The sequence below is a fragment of the Miscanthus floridulus genome, chromosome 6, assembly GCF_019320115.1.
Source record: "Miscanthus floridulus cultivar M001 chromosome 6, ASM1932011v1, whole genome shotgun sequence".
NCBI lineage: Eukaryota > Viridiplantae > Streptophyta > Magnoliopsida > Poales > Poaceae > Miscanthus > Miscanthus floridulus.
The window spans coordinates 96,191,862-96,209,237 of record NC_089585.1 but is presented as its reverse complement, the minus strand read 5'-3'; the positions used below and the strand labels follow the sequence as shown (position 1 = coordinate 96,209,237).

Below are 17,376 nucleotides of genomic sequence, written 5' to 3'. Positions count from 1 at the left end.
TGATCTAGATCAGCACGGTTTAGGAGTTAATCACCACCAAATATCGCATGTCAGTCGGTACTGTAGTAACCTGAATCGAAAAATTCAGGCCGGTCATGGCCGACCGCGGCCAGAAGGTTGCCGCCGCGTGGCCGCCACGCGCCTGGCTTGGCCTGACCGCACCGCGCGCTGGCCGGCTTGAAGTGGAGCACGCCCGCACGCTCTCTGCCCTCCCATTCACTCTCCTTCCTTCTCCGTCGCAGCCGCAGCAGCACAGCGCCGACGCCTTTGCCGGCTGCTTGCTCCGCCGCGCTCGAGCAGGCTCGCCGTGGCACCACCGTCAGCAAGCTCTCACCCACAGCTCCGCCGTGTACTCCTCTGCCTCGTCCACCTCACCGTGGAGCCATAAAGTCAAGGTAGAGGCCGTACTTCTTCTTCTCCGTGGCCGTGCGCCATTTCCGGCAAGAGCTCCGTCGAGCTCTCGCGCGCTCGCCACCGCATCACGACTCACTCCATCTCGTCCACAGATTCCCCACCATCTCCTTTACCTCGTCCACCCTCTAGTAGAGCCTATCGAATGGAGTTGATGGCTCATTCGCCGAATCCGCCGCCGCCATGACTCGACCTCACCGGAGATCGAGCTCACCGTGGCTGGAGCACTTGAGGCTTCCCCTTTCCCATTTTTCTTCTCGGATAGTTTCTCCATGTAACCGTGTAACTCATACCGTGCTTGGGTGGGGCAATGTAGGCTCGCCGTCGCCGGAGTTCCACCGCAGCCTCGTCGCCGTCCGCCGTGCACGTCGTCACTGTAGGTAGAGGCCGGTAGAGACCGAACCCGAGGCACCCACGGGTGTGGCTCGTCGTGGTGAGCACGACGGTGGCTCTGGTTTCGCCGGAGACGTAGCCGCCGGTGAGCTATGCCATGCCCGCGCCGTCGCAGCCGCTGTGCTCTGTTTTCCTTTCACTTACATGCGGGCCCGGCTGACTGACGGACCCCGCTTGTCAGTGACTGAGTTAGAAAGATAGTTCAGTTTTACAGATTTGAATGCAATGTTGTAAAATCCATATCTTCAAATGTGTAGATCCAAATTGAGTACTTCCAATTTTGTTAGACTCACTGTTAGGTCTAGTATTTAATAAAAATATATCTTGAGCATGTTATGTAGAAATTTTGGGTGAATTAAATAGGAACTTGAAAAGTGTTTTTGATTGCATGCAAACTTGTTTAAATCATATCTTGAGTTTCTGTGATCCAAAAATTATGAAATTTTGTGGGTAAGCTAGTCTTGTATAGTAGAAGCTCTGGTTAAAATTTGAGAGTCATTGCATGTGTAGTTTTTGAGTTATAGATTTTCCTTTTATCATCGGGTGATTCTTGTGTAAATTTTAGTAATTAATCTATGAATCCAATGGCCATGAAAATTCGTAGGTAGTATCCTAATACCCTAAGGATGCTAGGAAAAATATGAAATCTGTTGCTTGACACTTTCATTAGGGTTTCCTAATTATGCCATTTTAAGCCATTATGCCTTATCATTTTTGTGTAGGCTTTTATATTTGCTCAAATGGTGTGAAATATTTATGGTAGTCTACTTAGAGCTTGTAGTAGCTACTGTAATTTTTGTAGATTTAATGGTGTAGTATTCATACAAGTTTACCATTGCCTTTAATTAATTAAATAAATTAAGAAAGGTATTAAAAGAAATGTTTTGGTGATGAACACTTTACTTTCTGGTGTTCTTATGGTATGTGTGATAAGTTAGTAAAGTTGGTTTTGTCTAATTATATGTTTACATCATAGGTTGCTAATTAATTGTTGGCATTATGTCCCTCTGGACAGATCTGGGGACTTTAGAAAGTTCCCCATGATATTTTGGTTTTCTGTGAATGAGTTGAATACAAGAGTTGTAGTTAAATTAGGTAGCTAGCTCCTGTCAAAATTGGAGGGCATTTGGCCTAGTAGTTTAGAAACTACAGCTGTTTAAAGTTAGGTTGCAGTTTTTGCTGATTCTCTGCCTTGTGAGGATAGACTTCTGTTGATTGATGAATTCGACCTGGTAAAGGTTTGAATCATGCTTTGAGGTCTGAAAATGTTTTGTAGACAATTTTATAAGCTTTCCAGATTGTCTTGTTGCATATCAATTGGATTTATAAATCTCCAGTTATAGCTAGTTTACTGCACCGCTACATAGTATTCATTTTGCTGAAATACAATTGCTTGAGTGTATGTGGTTGCAATGTTCTCGTTGATTGTTTAGGGGTTAGCCTAACTTGAGAATATGCTTAGGTGCAGGTGCTAGGTCGTTAACTGAAGATGAGCAATTATACATTAGGTTGTATAAACTTGGTAAGTAAAGTGATTTGAATAGGGCTTAAGTTGGAATATGCAAACTACAGCGAACATGTGCATTCCCCGAGCATCCCCGACATTCGTACATGTGCATCCATGATATTTATCTTGTGCATTCATGCAATAGGTGTGCCGGAGGGAGTGACGTTGCTGGAGTTCGAGGGAGCCAACCAGGAGGAGGAACCCGAGGTGCAGGAAGCCGACGAAGCAGTCGCCGCGGAGGAATTGCCCGAGTGCCCTGACCACCAGCCTTCCTCATTCCTGAAAGGCAAGCCCCGGAGCATATTAAGCCTCCTATGTTTTCACAAATACATTGAGTATCTTTTATTGTTGATGATGCATTAAGTATAGGAATTGGTTGGAACCAATTGCTGCATTATATATCCTTCCTTGTCCAGATATCGCACTGGAATCCTAATTAAGTTCAGGAACGGGTTAAATGCTTAGCCATGCTTAGTGCGGTAGAAGTCAGGTGATTTCCTGTCACCTGCGAGCTTTAGGATGAGGTGGATCACGGTTGGCTATATTTGCTATCGTGGAAAAGAACCATGTGAATAATGAATTAAGACCGGGCGGGGTCTTGTGTAGGTTTGAACATAGTGACTCCGTCTGAGTCGTTTAAGGACCGATACGCTGTACGTCCTCATGTCATGTTGAACGCAGCCTAACACTTAGCTGGCCGGATAAGTCGTTCCGACCGCGAAGCCTAGTAGCTCGACTCAGGCCGGGGACGCGAGCAGTGGCGACATTCTGGAGGTAGTAAGGATGTGCGGAGAGCCATTGGCATAAGTCCAAGGCGGGTTAGAGTCCCGAACAACCTTGGCAGAGTGGGTCTCTGAGAATGTCGATCTGTTCGGACTCGCGACTCCTGAATCGTACCAAAGGTGACTTGTTTGCGACCCTGACGGGGGAAGCAGGGTTTGTGTTTAGGAATACCCCTCCAGCTGGATAGGAATCGATTCGAATCGCCGTCTCTCCCGAATAGTGAGAACTTGACTGAGCAGCGGCAACGTAGATTCAATTAATTTAACGATATGGTTAAATGGATGATGATAAGGTTGCCACAATGAATACCTGATATGGTTATTAATGTTTGCACCCTAATAAAATGATTGCTTAGTACAGGTGCTAATATAGATGACAGGTTAATGGCTAAAAAGTCACTGCTAGTTCAGGTTAAGAGTTGATCATTATTACTTATGCTTTTCTGCAAAAAGAAAGGGTCAGCCAGCTCCACTACATTAAGCTATGCATAATCCTTGGTGTCATTTGTTTGGTTTTCGACGGGTAAGTCTAGCTGAGTACATTCCCGTACTCAGGGTTTATTCCCTTTTGTTGCAGATGACCTTCTATATCAGGGATTCTGCAAGTACTGTCTCCACCCGGCGGGTGATGAGGACTAGATCATGGGCATGATCTCCTCTCTCTTATCTGAATGCTTTTGCGTTCTGTGATCAACCAACCAGTATGTGTATTTGAACTCGGTGTGTGAGTTAAACTATTTGCTTCCGCATGTTTTACAAGACTTGTTTTGTAATAACAATGACTCTGTGATGATGTAATCTATTTGCGAACATCTGCGAAATGTTGTAACGTACGATATGTTATGTTGGATTACTGTGATCTTGGTTGTATGCAAGTTGGTTTGAAATCCTTCGAGATTTCGGTTGACTACCGGGTTTATATGGGCTCAAGTTCGAGAATTTGATCGTTTCGGCGATTGTTTTTGTACTTGTGCTCTTATAAATTGGTCGGTTCTGTGACAGCTGGCATCAGAGCTAGATTCAACATTAAACATGTCTTACGGCTAATTAAAACAAAAAGCTTTTGTTGTTAAAATGGTTTTCAAACTTATAGTTATATATAAGTGTTCAAAACTAAAAATTTTTATGGTATACTGGTGATCACATCCCCTATAGCCCACTTAAGGACTTTTAGGTGGCTTATATATAATTACTAACTGGGGGAATTGATTATTTCTATTTTGTCGTCCATGCGGCGTGATATTGCATGGATGCCATTCATTTGAATGGTAATGTATGGATCAATTGCCTCTACGCTAAGGTAAGTGTGAGTTGCGAGAGCATGACCGTCCAACCGTCGGTCTAGGGGAGAGTTAGTTGTGGTTACTGGAGTATTTACATGTTGTATACATGTATATATGAAAGTACTTAATTGTGGGTACATTTCTCGGGTAGTTTGGATACCGAAGTATATATATCGGGGGATGTATATATGGAGAGTATCTTAGTACTACTTGTGTAATTAGCATTATATCTTGTTGGGTTGGGCTGCAATGAAGTTTTTCTGCAGGTACGCTAACAACGCACCATGTAGATCGACTAGTTACCGCTAATTGAGAGAACGTATGTATGCCACCGTATAGTCCGCTAAAGCTTAAAATTTCTTAGGTTTGTGAAGACGTACGGAACGAGCATGCATCATATTCACTCATGACATTCATATTGCATTACTCCCTCCCTTATAATTGCTTATCCTAAGTATAAAGTGAAATCTCTCGGCAAGAAGTTTGAAGGAGAGGAATACCCAGAAGAAGTCCAAGGTGTCTCCAATGTGGACAGTAATCACTTCGACGAGTAGTTCGTTAGCAAGTCTCACTAGTTAAGCTTTTGCAGTCATACTGGTAAAGTACCTCAATTCGCTCCCTTTGGGATGCGTATCGTAATGGTGAAGTTTAAAACTTGTCATGTTGGAATGCACTGCGTATAGCGCTAGTAATTTACTTGATGATGTGGTGATTGGAGAATGAATTATTGCCTCTGTTTATTGTATGAAGTTTTCCTTCTCGTCAGTAAATACAGTTTGGCACGATTATATTGTTCTTCTCCAATGTGCTGACATCATCAATAATTACTGATTGTGCATTGTGCAGATGCCTCGTACTCGTTCCACCGGTGCGAGTGATGATGATGATCTTCCGCCACCACCACCCACACCAACGGAACTAATAGCAATGCTTGCGGAAGGACAGCGCACTATGGCCGAGGCCCTCCGTACGATCGCGAATCGTGATGGCCGTGGTCCACGCCAAGGACCGGATCCAAATCAATACCGTGATTTCAAGGATTTCCTTGACACGAAACCCCCAATCTTCAAGGAGGCTGAGGAGCCTCTACAAGCTGATGAGTGGTTGAATACTCTCGAGCAGAAGTTCCGTCTGCTCCGCTTGACTGAGGTGCTAAAAACTGAGTACGCATCGCATCAACTTCATGGGCCTGCTGGCATTTGGTGGAGTCATCATCGGTCCACTATGCCTGCTAATGCCCAAATCACATGGGATCAGTTCAAGTCTGCTTTCAGGGGAAATTACATTCCTCCTGGTCTTATGGCGATCAAACATACAGAGTTCATGAAGCTGACTCAGGGAAACAAGAGCCTGAACGAATACCTGCAAGCTTTCAACAACCTTGCAAGGTATGCTACCGAGTTTGTGGACACAGATGCCAAGAAGATTGCAAGCTTCAAGCGGGGACTTAGCCCCAAACTGATGAAGACCATGGGAAATTGCAAGTGCGCTCATTTTAATGAGTTTGTGAGCGATGCTTTATCGCAAGAGAACAACAATGCTGTGTATGCTGCTTCAAAAAGTCGTAAGAGGGCCTATGAGGCGGGTGCCTCACAATCTAAGGCTCCCGTCGCACAAAGGGCTCCATTCCGTCCTCCAGCATCAGCCGCCAAGTTTCGCCCCCCGCAGAAGAAGAATCCCGCCAAGACTGGGTTTCGCAAGGCATTTACAGTTGCTCTTCCCAAGGGCACTACCAGTCAGGGCAGTTCCAGAGCTCCACCAAGCAACATGCCGTGCTGGAATTGCAATAAGACAGGCCACTGGGCAAGGGAATGCCCTTACCCTAAGAAGAATAATTACCAGGGTGGCCGTCAAGGACAAGTGAACCACACAAATATTACTGAGATTCCTTTAGGTGAGGTAGTGACTGCCGGTAAGTTTCTAATTGACCAACACCCCGCAGTTGTACTATTTGATTCAGGTGCTTCGCATTCCTTCATTAGTCCATCATTTGCATCCAAGTTTATGCAGAAAACATATACTGTTGAGGGTGAGGATTATTGTATTAGGGCTGCCAGTGGTATTATTCCAACCAAGCTGGTAGTTGGGGATGTACAATTTGTGATAGAAGGGCAAAGTTATCAGGTTGATCTGGTAATTTTACCGGGGCTAGGTATCGACGTGATATTGGGAATGAACTGGATGAGCCGTCATGGAGTGCTTATCGATACATCCACTAGGGTAGTTATGCTCAGAGATCCGAGCAATCAGGAGGGTTTTCTAGTACAGTTACCCAAGGATATCAGTCTTTCTTGCACGACCAATGTGGTGCAAGCAAAGTCTCTGGCAGATATCCCTGTCGTGTGTGACTTTCCGGATGTTTTCCCCGATGATTTGCCTGGATTGCCCCCGGATCGAGAAGTAGAATTCAAGATAGAGTTGCTTCCTGGTACAGCTCCCATCTCTAGAAGGCCATATAGAATGCCTCCCAATGAACTAGCTGAACTTAAGACCCAGTTGAATGAACTGCTAAAGAAAGGCCTTATCCGCCCTAGTTCATCTACGTGGGGGTGCCCAGCCATCTTTGTGAAGAAGAAGGATCAATCTCTACGCATGTGTGTAGATTATAGACCCTTGAATGCAGTTACAATCAAGAATAAGTACCCTCTGCCACGCATAGATATCTTATTTGATCAGTTGTCTAAGGCAAAAGTCTTTTCCAAGATTGATTTGAGATCTGGGTATCATCAAATCAAAATTCGGCCTGAGGATGTTCCAAAAACCGCATTCTCTACAAGATATGGTCTATATGAGTACCTGGTTATGTCTTTTGGATTGACCAATGCCCCCGCACATTTTATGTATCTGATGAATTCAGTGTTTATGCCCGAGTTGGACAAATTTGTGGTGGTATTTATAGATGATATCCTGGTCTATTCTGAGAATGAAGAAGATCATGTTGAACATTTGCGGGTGGTTCTTACTAGATTGCGAGAACACCAGCTGTATGCAAAGTTCAGCAAATGTGAATTTTGGCTTCGTGAGGTACCTTTTCTTGGACACGTGTTGTCCGATGGTGGAATTATGGTTGATCCCACCAAGGTGCAAGAAGTACTGAACTGGAAGGCTCCCATCTCGGTGCACGAGGTTCGGAGTTTTCTGGGGTTGGCTGGCTATTATCGTCGCTTCATCCCAGATTTCTCTAAAATAGCCAAGCCTATGACTCGATTGCTGCAAAAAGACATGAAGTTTGTCTGGACTCCTGAGTGTGATGCGGCTTTCCATACCCTGCGAACTCTTCTAACATCGGCTCCGGTTTTGGCGCAACCGGATATCGAGAAACCTTTTGATGTGTTCTGTGATGCATCAGGTATTGGGTTAGGAGGTGTTCTTATGCAAGAGGGTAGAGTCATCGCTTATACCTCTCGCCAACTTAGGAAGCATGAAGTGAATTATCCAACGCATGACTTGGAACTCGCTGCAGTTGTTCATGCTTTGAAGGCCTGGAGACATTATCTACTTGGCAATGTGTGCAACATCTACACTGATCACAAAAGTCTCAAGTACATCTTCACTCAACCAGAGTTAAATATGCGTCAGAGAAGATGGCTCGAGTTGATCAAGGATTATAACCTTCAAGTGCACTATCACCCTGGCAAGGCAAACGTCGTCGCGGACGCCTTAAGCAGAAAGTCCCATTGCCACTCGTTAATTGAGAGTGATGTCCATTTGTCAAAGCTTCTTCATCCTGCAGTCCTGCACAACATCACTGTCAGTTGTACTCTACAGAGTCGAATTATCGAGCTACAGAAGACAGATGCAGGTGTGTTTCACATCAAGCGCAAGATGAAAGAGCAAGAAACCAAACATTTTCGAGTCGATGAGGAAGGCGTGTTATGGTTCAAGGATAGGTTGGTAGTTCCGAAGGATAGAGAGCTCAGAAACCAAATCATATCCGAAGCTCATTCCTCTAAGTTATCTATTCATCCGGGTAGTAGTAAAATATATCATGATTTAAAGCCGCGATTTTGGTGGACCAAAATGAAGAAAGAGATAGCCGCTTATGTGGCTAGGTGTGACACTTGTTGTCGGGTCAAGGCGGTACACATGAAAGCTGGATTACTTCAGCCACTCTCTATTCCTGGTTGGAAATGGGAAGAGATAAGTATGGATTTTATAGTTGGACTCCCTACCACTCAGAGGAATTTTAACTCAATTTGGGTAATTGTGGACCGACTGACCAAGTCGGCACACTTCATTCCGGTCCGCATAGACTTTCGTCCAACCGACTACGCGGAGTTGTACTTCAACCAGATAGTCCGACTTCATGGGATCCCTCGTACTATTGTCTCGGATAGAGGACCACAGTTCACTGCTCGCTTTTGGGAGCACTTACATGGATTATTAGGGACTAAGCTCGTAAGAAGTTCTGCCTATCATCCGCAAACCAATGGGCAAACTGAACGGGTGAATCAAATCTTAGAAGATATGTTGAGAGCTTGTGTCATCTCGGCTAAGGGCTCATGGGAAAAATGGTTGCCCCTAGCTGAATTCTCGTACAATAATAGTTATCAAGAGAGCATAAAGATGGCACCATTTGAAGCTTTGTATGGCCGGAAGTGTAGAACCCCGTTGAACTGGGTAGAAGCCAGTGAAAGGAGATATTATGGAATTGATTTTGTTCAAGAAGCCGAAGAACAAGTCCGTACTATCCAAACCCACATGGCCGCAGCTCAAGCTAGGCAGAAAAGTTATGCTGATCGACGTAGAAAACCTATTGAATTCGAAGTTGGAGACTTCGTTTATCTGAAAGTCTCACCTATGAAGAGTGTCCAACGCTTTGGTGTGAAGCGAAAGCTTGCGCCGAGATATGTTGGTCCGTTTGAAATCATTGGACAAAGTGGTAAAGTGGCGTACAAGATTCAATTACCTCCTGAGATGAGTGCTATCTTCAATGTCTTTCATGTATCCCAATTGAAGAAATGTCTTCGCGTCCCTGAAGAGAGAGTTCCATTGGGGGATATCGAGTTAAAATCTGATTTGACCTTTGAAGAAAAGCCGGTTCGAGTGATTGACACTCGTGAGCGAGTGACTCGGAGTCGGGTAGTCAAGTTCTATAAAGTCATGTGGAGCAATCAGGGTAGTGAACGCGATGCAACGTGGGAAAGGGAAGACTATTTGAGGGATGGTTATAAGGAATTCTATCAACAATGGTACGCTTTTCAAATCTCGGGATGAGATTTTTATAAGGGGGGAGGGCCGTAACACCCCAGGTGTTTAGCTTCCACATTTGCACTGCATTTCATGAACATGAGCATCATGCATCCCTTCGTGAACTTATAGCACATGAAACATAATTTCGAAACACTGCAACGTTTTGTATATTTCATGTGTGTTGTTCTTTTATGAAATGTAAAGTGTGCAACACTTAAGTGCAACATGTGCCACTCACTTAGTGAAACAAGGTTAGTTAGTGCTATGCAACCCAATCATGAAACAAGTGAAACATGACTATGAAACAGTTGTAACATTTCATGTGTTTTTCATTGTTTCAGTACACACCTTGCTTGATTCTTGTGTGACCAATGTGTGGTGTGGCTAATAATCATCCTAAGTAACTTAGTTACACATAGAATGTCATTAGGAACAATGCTTATGTTGATCATTTTGACTAATTAGGTTTCCAAGTCATGGTTGACCAATTTGGACCCCTAGAGCTCCTGTGTTTGACTGTTTTAAAAGTGTAGCTTAGGATGTTTGCATGTCTGAGCAACCTAAAGCAAAGTTGTAGAGAATTATATAAGGAACAAAAGTTATTTTATGGCCATCTCATGAAAATGTGCACAACATGTTCAAAAATGGTCCACAAGTCAGTTTTGAGATCTATGTTGAAACTCTGAAAATTTTCTAAGTCTGAAACCGGTTTTCAGTTTCATGTGTCGATGTTTGGAGCATTGTATCTCACAAACCAAGCCGAACCAGCTCGAGCTCCAATTGTGAAAGTTGTAGACCACATGTAGATCTCCATCTTTGTTAACTATGACATGATCTAGATCAGCACGGTTTAGGAGTTAATCACCACCAAATATCGCATGTCAGTCGGTACTGTAGTAACCTGAATCGAAAAATTCAGGCCGGTCATGGCCGACCGCGGCCAGAAGGTTGCCGCCACGCGCCTGGCTTGGCCTGACCGCACCGCGCGCTGGCCGGCTTGAAGTGGAGCATGCCCGCACGCTCTCTGCCCTCCCATTCACTCTCCTTCCTTCTCCGTCGCAGCCGCAGCAGCACAGCGCCGACGCCTTTGCCGGCTGCTTGCTCCGCCGCGCTCGAGCAGGCTCGCCGTGGCACCACCGTCAGCAAGCTCTCACCCACAGCTCCGCCGTGTACTCCTCTGCCTCGTCCACCTCACCGTGGAGCCATAAAGTCAAGGTAGAGGCCGTACTTCTTCTTCTCCGTGGCCGTGCGCCATTTCTGGCAAGAGCTCCGTCGAGCTCTCGCGCGCTCGCCACCGCATCGCGACTCACTCCATCTCGTCCACAGATTCCCCACCATCTCCTTTACCTCGTCCACCCTCTAGTAGAGCCTATCAAACGGAGTTGATGGCTCATTCGCCGAATCCGCCGCCGCCATGACTCGACCTCACCGGAGATCGAGCTCACCGTGGCTGGAGCACTTGAGGCTTCCCCTTTCCCATTTTTCTTCTCGGATAGTTTCTCCATGTAACCGTGTAACTCATACCGTGCTTGGGTGGGGCAATGTAGGCTCGCCGTCGCCGGAGTTCCACCGCAGCCTCGTCGCCGTCCGCCGTGCACGTCGTCGCTGTAGGTAGAGGCCGGTAGAGACCGAACCCGAGGCACCCACGGGTGCGGCTCGTCGTGGTGAGCACGACGGTGGCTCTGGTTTCGCCGGAGACGTAGCCGCCGGTGAGCTATGCCATGCCCGCGCCGTCGCAGCCGCTGTGCTCTGTTTTCCTTTCACTTACATGCGGGCCCGGCTGACTGACGGACCCCGCTTGTCAGTGACTGAGTTAGAAAGATAGTTCAGTTTTACAGATTTGAATGCAATGTTGTAAAATCCATATCTTCAAATGTGTAGATCCAAATTGAGTACTTCCAATTTTGTTAGACTCACTGTTAGGTCTAGTATTTAATAAAAATATATCTTGAGCATGTTATGTAGAAATTTTGGGTGAATTAAATAGGAACTTGAAAAGTGTTTTTGATTGCATGCAAACTTGTTTAAATCATATCTTGAGTTTCTGTGATCCAAAAATTATGAAATTTTGTGGGTAAGCTAGTCTTGTATAGTAGAAGCTCTGGTTAAAATTTGAGAGTCATTGCATGTGTAGTTTTTGAGTTATAGATTTTCTTTTATCATCGGGTGATTCTTGTGTAAATTTTAGTAATTAATCTATGAATCTAATGGCCATGAAAATTCGTAGGTAGTATCCTAATACCCTAAGGATGCTAGGAAAAATATGAAATCTGTTGCTTGACACTTTTCATTAGGGTTTCCTAATTATGCCATTTTAAGCCATTATGCCTTATCATTTTTGTGTAGGCTTTTATATTTGCTCAAATGGTGTGAAATATTTATGGTAGTCTACTTAGAGCTTGTAGTAGCTACTGTAATTTTTGTAGATTTAATGGTGTAGTATTCATACAAGTTTACCATTGCCTTTAATTAATTAAATAAATTAAGAAAGGTATTAAAAGAAATGTTTTGGTGATGAACACTTTACTTTCTGGTGTTCTTATGGTATGTGTGATAAGTTAGTAAAGTTGGTTTTGTCTAATTATATGTTTACATCATAGGTTGCTAATTAATTGTTGGCATTATGTCCCTCTGGACAGATCTGGGGACTTTAGAAAGTTCCCCATGATATTTTGGTTTTCTGTGAATGAGTTGAATACAAGAGTTGTAGTTAAATTAGGTAGCTAGCTCCTGTCAAAATTGGAGGGCATTTGGCCTAGTAGTTTAGAAACTACAGCTGTTTAAAGTTAGGTTGCAGTTTTTGCTGATTCTCTGCCTTGTGAGGATAGACTTCTGTTGATTGATGAATTCGACCTGGTAAAGGTTTGAATCATGCTTTGAGGTCTGAAAATGTTTTGTAGACAATTTTATAAGCTTTCCAGATTGTCTTGTTGCATATCAATTGGATTTATAAATCTCCAGTTATAGCTAGTTTACTGCACCGCTACATAGTATTCATTTTGCTGAAATACAATTGCTTGAGTGTATGTGGTTGCAATGTTCTCGTTGATTGTTTAGGGGTTAGCCTAACTTGAGAATATGCTTAGGTGCAGGTGCTAGGTCGTTAACTGAAGATGAGCAATTATACATTAGGTTGTATAAACTTGGTAAGTAAAGTGATTTGAATAGGGCTTAAGTTGGAATATGCAAACTACAGCGAACATGTGCATTCCCCGAGCATCCCCGACATTCGTACATGTGCATCCATGATATTTATCTTGCGCATTCATGCAATAGGTGTGCCGGAGGGAGTGACGTTGCTGGAGTTCGAGGGAGCCAACTAGGAGGAGGAACCCGAGGTGCAGGAAGCCGACGAAGCAGTCGCCGCGGAGGAATTGCCCGAGTGCCCTGACCACCAGCCTTCCTCATTCCTGAAAGGCAAGCCCCGGAGCATATTAAGCCTCCTATGTTTTCACAAATACATTGAGTATCTTTTATTGTTGATGATGCATTAAGTATAGGAATTGGTTGGAACCAATTGCTGCATTATATATCCTTCCTTGTCCAGATATCGCACTGGAATCCTAATTAAGTTCAGGAACGGGTTAAATGCTTAGCCATGCTTAGTGCGGTAGAAGTCAGGTGATTTCCTGTCACCTGCGAGCTTTAGGATGAGGTGGATCACGGTTGGCTATATTTGCTATCGTGGAAAAGAACCATGTGAATAATGAATTAAGACCGGGCGGGGTCTTGTGTAGGTTTGAACATAGTGACTCCGTCTGAGTCGTTTAAGGACCGATACGCTGTACGTCCTCATGTCATGTTGAACGCAGCCTAACACTTAGCTGGCCGGATAAGTCGTTCCGACCGCGAAGCCTAGTAGCTCGACTCAGGCCGGGGACGCGAGCAGTGGCGACATTCTGGAGGTAGTAAGGATGTGCGGAGAGCCATTGGCATAAGTCCAAGGCGGGTTAGAGTCCCGAACAACCTTGGCAGAGTGGGTCTCTGAGAATGTCGATCTGTTCGGACTCGCGACTCCTGAATCGTACCAAAGGTGACTTGTTTGCGACCCTGACGGGGGAAGCAGGGTTTGTGTTTAGGAATACCCCTCCAGCTGGATAGGAATCGATTCGAATCGCCGTCTCTCCCAGATAGTGAGAACTTGACTGAGCAGCGGCAACGTAGATTCAATTAATTTAACGATATGGTTAAATGGATGATGATAAGGTTGCCACAATGAATACCTGATATGGTTATTAATGTTTGCACCCTAATAAAATGATTGCTTAGTACAGGTGCTAATATAGATGACAGGTTAATGGCTAAAAAGTCACTGCTAGTTCAGGTTAAGAGTTGATCATTATTACTTATGCTTTTCTACAAAAAGAAAGGGTCAGCCAGCTCCACTACATTAAGCTATGCATAATCCTTGGTGTCATTTGTTTGGTTTTCGACGGGTAAGTCTAGCTGAGTACATTCCCGTACTCAGGGTTTATTCCCTTTTGTTGCAGATGACCTTCTATATCAGGGATTCTGCAAGTACTGTCTCCACCCGGCGGGTGATGAGGACTAGATCATGGGCATGATCTCCTCTCTCTTATCTGAATGCTTTTGCGGTCTGTGATCAACCAACCAGTATGTGTATTTGAACTCGGTGTGTGAGTTAAACTATTTGCTTCCGCATGTTTTACAAGACTTGTTTTGTAATAACAATGACTCTGTGATGATGTAATCTATTTGTGAACATCTGCGAAATGTTGTAACGTACGATATGTTATGTTGGATTACTGTGATCTTGGTTGTATGCAAGTTGGTTTGAAATCCTTCGAGATTTCGGTTGACTACCGGGTTTATATGGGCTCAAGTTCGAGAATTTGATCGTTTCGGCGATTGTTTTTGTACTTGTGCTCTTATAAATTGGTCGGTTCTGTGACATGAGTGGCCTTTAAGCGACATAGTCGGCAACATTACCCAACATTCAAGATAAGTCACCCGACTAGTCTCTAATTCATTCTATCTTCTTTCTTTCTTTAGCCAGAATGCCATATTTGAGTGTATCGAAACTTTTACTTTGAAAACCTACCATAAAGCATACTAAGCATTCTACGCCTTTGTAAATGAAATCATCTTCAAGGATGGTAAACAATTAACAAGGTAGGCAATGCATCAAGTAGGTAACATTTGAATAAATCAACTTAATGCAATAGGTAACATAGGTGATAAACTTTTCAAAGTAAACAAGGTAATGGTTTAATGCATAAACCAAGGCTTGCCTTCGTTGACGATCTCTATGAGCATTGCTTTGTGGAAATTGGATGCATGTTGGATATATTCAAAAGGAACCTATAAGGCTGGGGTTTCCTATGTTTTAGCATATCAAGTATATAATAATAGTTGGTCAAGTTTTAACACCATTCCCACACACATTCCACCCCATTCCCTTCCAGAGCTAGGTTTTGATCCTGGGATCGATATACCACCATGTCCACACCATCACCATACCCTTGCTTAGTCAACAGGCCAACTGCCTCTCGGCACTGCCTCAAGGCCCGTAGCCCCTGGCTACGACCGACACTCTCTCATGGGGGAAGAAGAGAAGGACTCATCTCTCTATCTAGTTTAAGCGAAACCCAGGAAAGGTCCATAGCCGACAAGTCGACACATGTATCGATCGATCAACCATACACTCTGCAGAGGTTTTACATATCCACAAGATCTGCCTTCTTTGCTGACCGTCGTCAACTGGGCTGATTCTGGCCGCTTGCTAGCCTAGGATAATGCCACTCTACCATTTAGCCCTGGTACACCCCAAGTCTAGTCTGGGGTGGCTAAAACTGTGAGTCATGAGCCAGGTCCACAAGGTTCCATGAAGTCTCAGAAGGGTGTGGGGGAATCCTAGCAGTAGTGGCAATATCCTACGAAGTAGTTCGTCTGTCCCACACCATATAGGGCGAGTGGTACGTAAGGCTTCCCGGTGAATCTGAGTACTAGTAAGTCCTTAGGGATGACCAAGCCAGAATGTCTTCATCAGGGTTTCCATTTACCGTGCCACCATAGCACCTCCATCCCAGGCTCCTCCCATCATAGGTTCACACCTAGGACCACCTCATATACCATTTACCCACCACAAGTATCCATTCCAGGGGTGCCTAGGTAGCACCCCGCGGCAAGACTTGCCCTAGGCTCGTCGTATACTCCAACTTGGTCGACACAACCCTCACCCTCCACACACCCAAGTCACACATGCAGCACTCTCCCCATAGTCCAGATAACACCAGTTTCCACCACGCATTTAATGTAGTATAAGCGTAGTAGAAGTATAAGCAATGAAATATAGCAGTAAGCGTGTGTCTAGCCTAATAGCAGGGTATGCAGGGGTAAGGTTGCATCAAGGTAAAGGCCATCAAGTAGGCATACTACCATACAAGTCCTACCATAGTGTGAGTATAAAAGTAAAGCAATAGCAGTTCTATATTAGCCATGCGTAATAGGTGCTATGAGATTGGGTGGGATGTGGCACCTTTAGTGTAGTCATCCCCGTACTCCTCATGGTACTCATGATCCTCGTCTATCTGGTTCTCCTCTGAGTCAAATTATAGTCACGTTAGCGACGTCTATAGAATAGCACAAAGAAGCAATGAAATTTCAAATGAGCCAAATGCACTCAAACATGGGTTCATTGCATAAAGCTTGATTTTAGATGAATTTTGGTCCTGGTTTCGTATTTTTCTGAGGTCATACGAATTAGTTATGAATTTCTGAAGTTTTAATCATTTCTGAAAATGGAAAAAGGCTGAATTAATATCGTGCTGACATGTGTCACGCTCCTGTTGGTCCACGTGGCATGCTGACATTAGCATGATGTTAGCATGATGTCATCGTCTCGGTTCTGGTACTGACAGGTGGGGTCCCGCATGACATCATCATGACATCACTCAATGACAAGTGGGTCCAGCGGCTCTATGTCGCTGACTTGTGGGCTCGGTCAATGGTCAGCGTTGATCGGTCAGTGGCCAATACAGGCCGAGCCTCGACTAGGCTGGTCGGGCCTGGATATGGGTTGGGCTTTGGCCTGCCACGTGGCGCGCGCTGGTGCGGCCACGTTGTCTTACTGGGCCACTAACGAGCCGTGATCCACGGGCATAGGTGAGGCGCGGTTCATGGTGAACCCGCCTGCGTTGGTCCATAGACCGCAGAGCCAGTCTATGAAGGACTTGGTCCACTTACTCCTTCCCAAGGTTTGGTTCACGTGCACGACATGGTCGTGGTTGGAGCTCGGCGGAGCTACTCGGGACGTGGTCGACGTGGTCGTGGTCGGAGCTCGGCGGAGCTGCTCGGGACGTGGTCGTGGTCAGAGCTCGGCGGAGCTGCTCAGGATGTGGTCGATGTGGTCATGGTCGAAGCTCGGCAGAGCTGCTCGGGACATGGTCAACGTGGTCGTCGAGGGGAAAATCCCCTTCTCTTCCCCGGCAGGGCTCCCGTCGGTGGTGAGGTCACCGGTGAGCTCCCACGGTGGCGCTAGCGTCCGATTAGGGTAGGCAATAGCTTCCCCATGCCATGGCGACTGCGACGGTGGGGTCGGGGCGATGGCTAGGGCTTCCTAGAGCTCTGGCCGCGGTGAACGGCGGCGTGGGTTCGTCGGTGTGCATGGACAGGGCTGCAGTGGTAGCGAGAGCCTAGTTGGAGGAGCGTGTGAGCTCTACGGTGCTTCTACGGCAACGGTGGGCATGTTGAAGGAGCTCCTGGTGCTCCCAGTGGCTCTGGCCACGGTTATGGGGGCAAAGCGGAGGTGGTGGCGCTCCGACAAGGTGCGGTGTGGCAACGTAGG

At 45.4% G+C, this 17,376-nt stretch overlaps 1 long non-coding RNA gene across 2 annotated transcripts; it reads left to right on the top strand.

Annotated features, from left to right (window-relative positions):
• The first annotated feature begins 2,016 nt into the window (after window positions 1-2,016).
• On the top strand, window positions 2,017-14,265 carry LOC136458706 (uncharacterized). 2 transcript variants are annotated; one of them, XR_010760042.1, is made up of 4 exons: window positions 2,017-2,326; window positions 2,457-2,597; window positions 12,846-12,986; window positions 14,060-14,265. It is a non-coding gene; the product is annotated as an uncharacterized lncRNA (long non-coding RNA). The 2 variants fall into 2 exon arrangements; XR_010760041.1 differs by lacking the exons at window positions 12,846-12,986; window positions 14,060-14,265 and adding an exon at window positions 3,671-3,751 and having other exon boundaries at window positions 2,025-2,326.
• The last annotated feature ends 3,111 nt before the right edge of the window (window positions 14,266-17,376 follow it).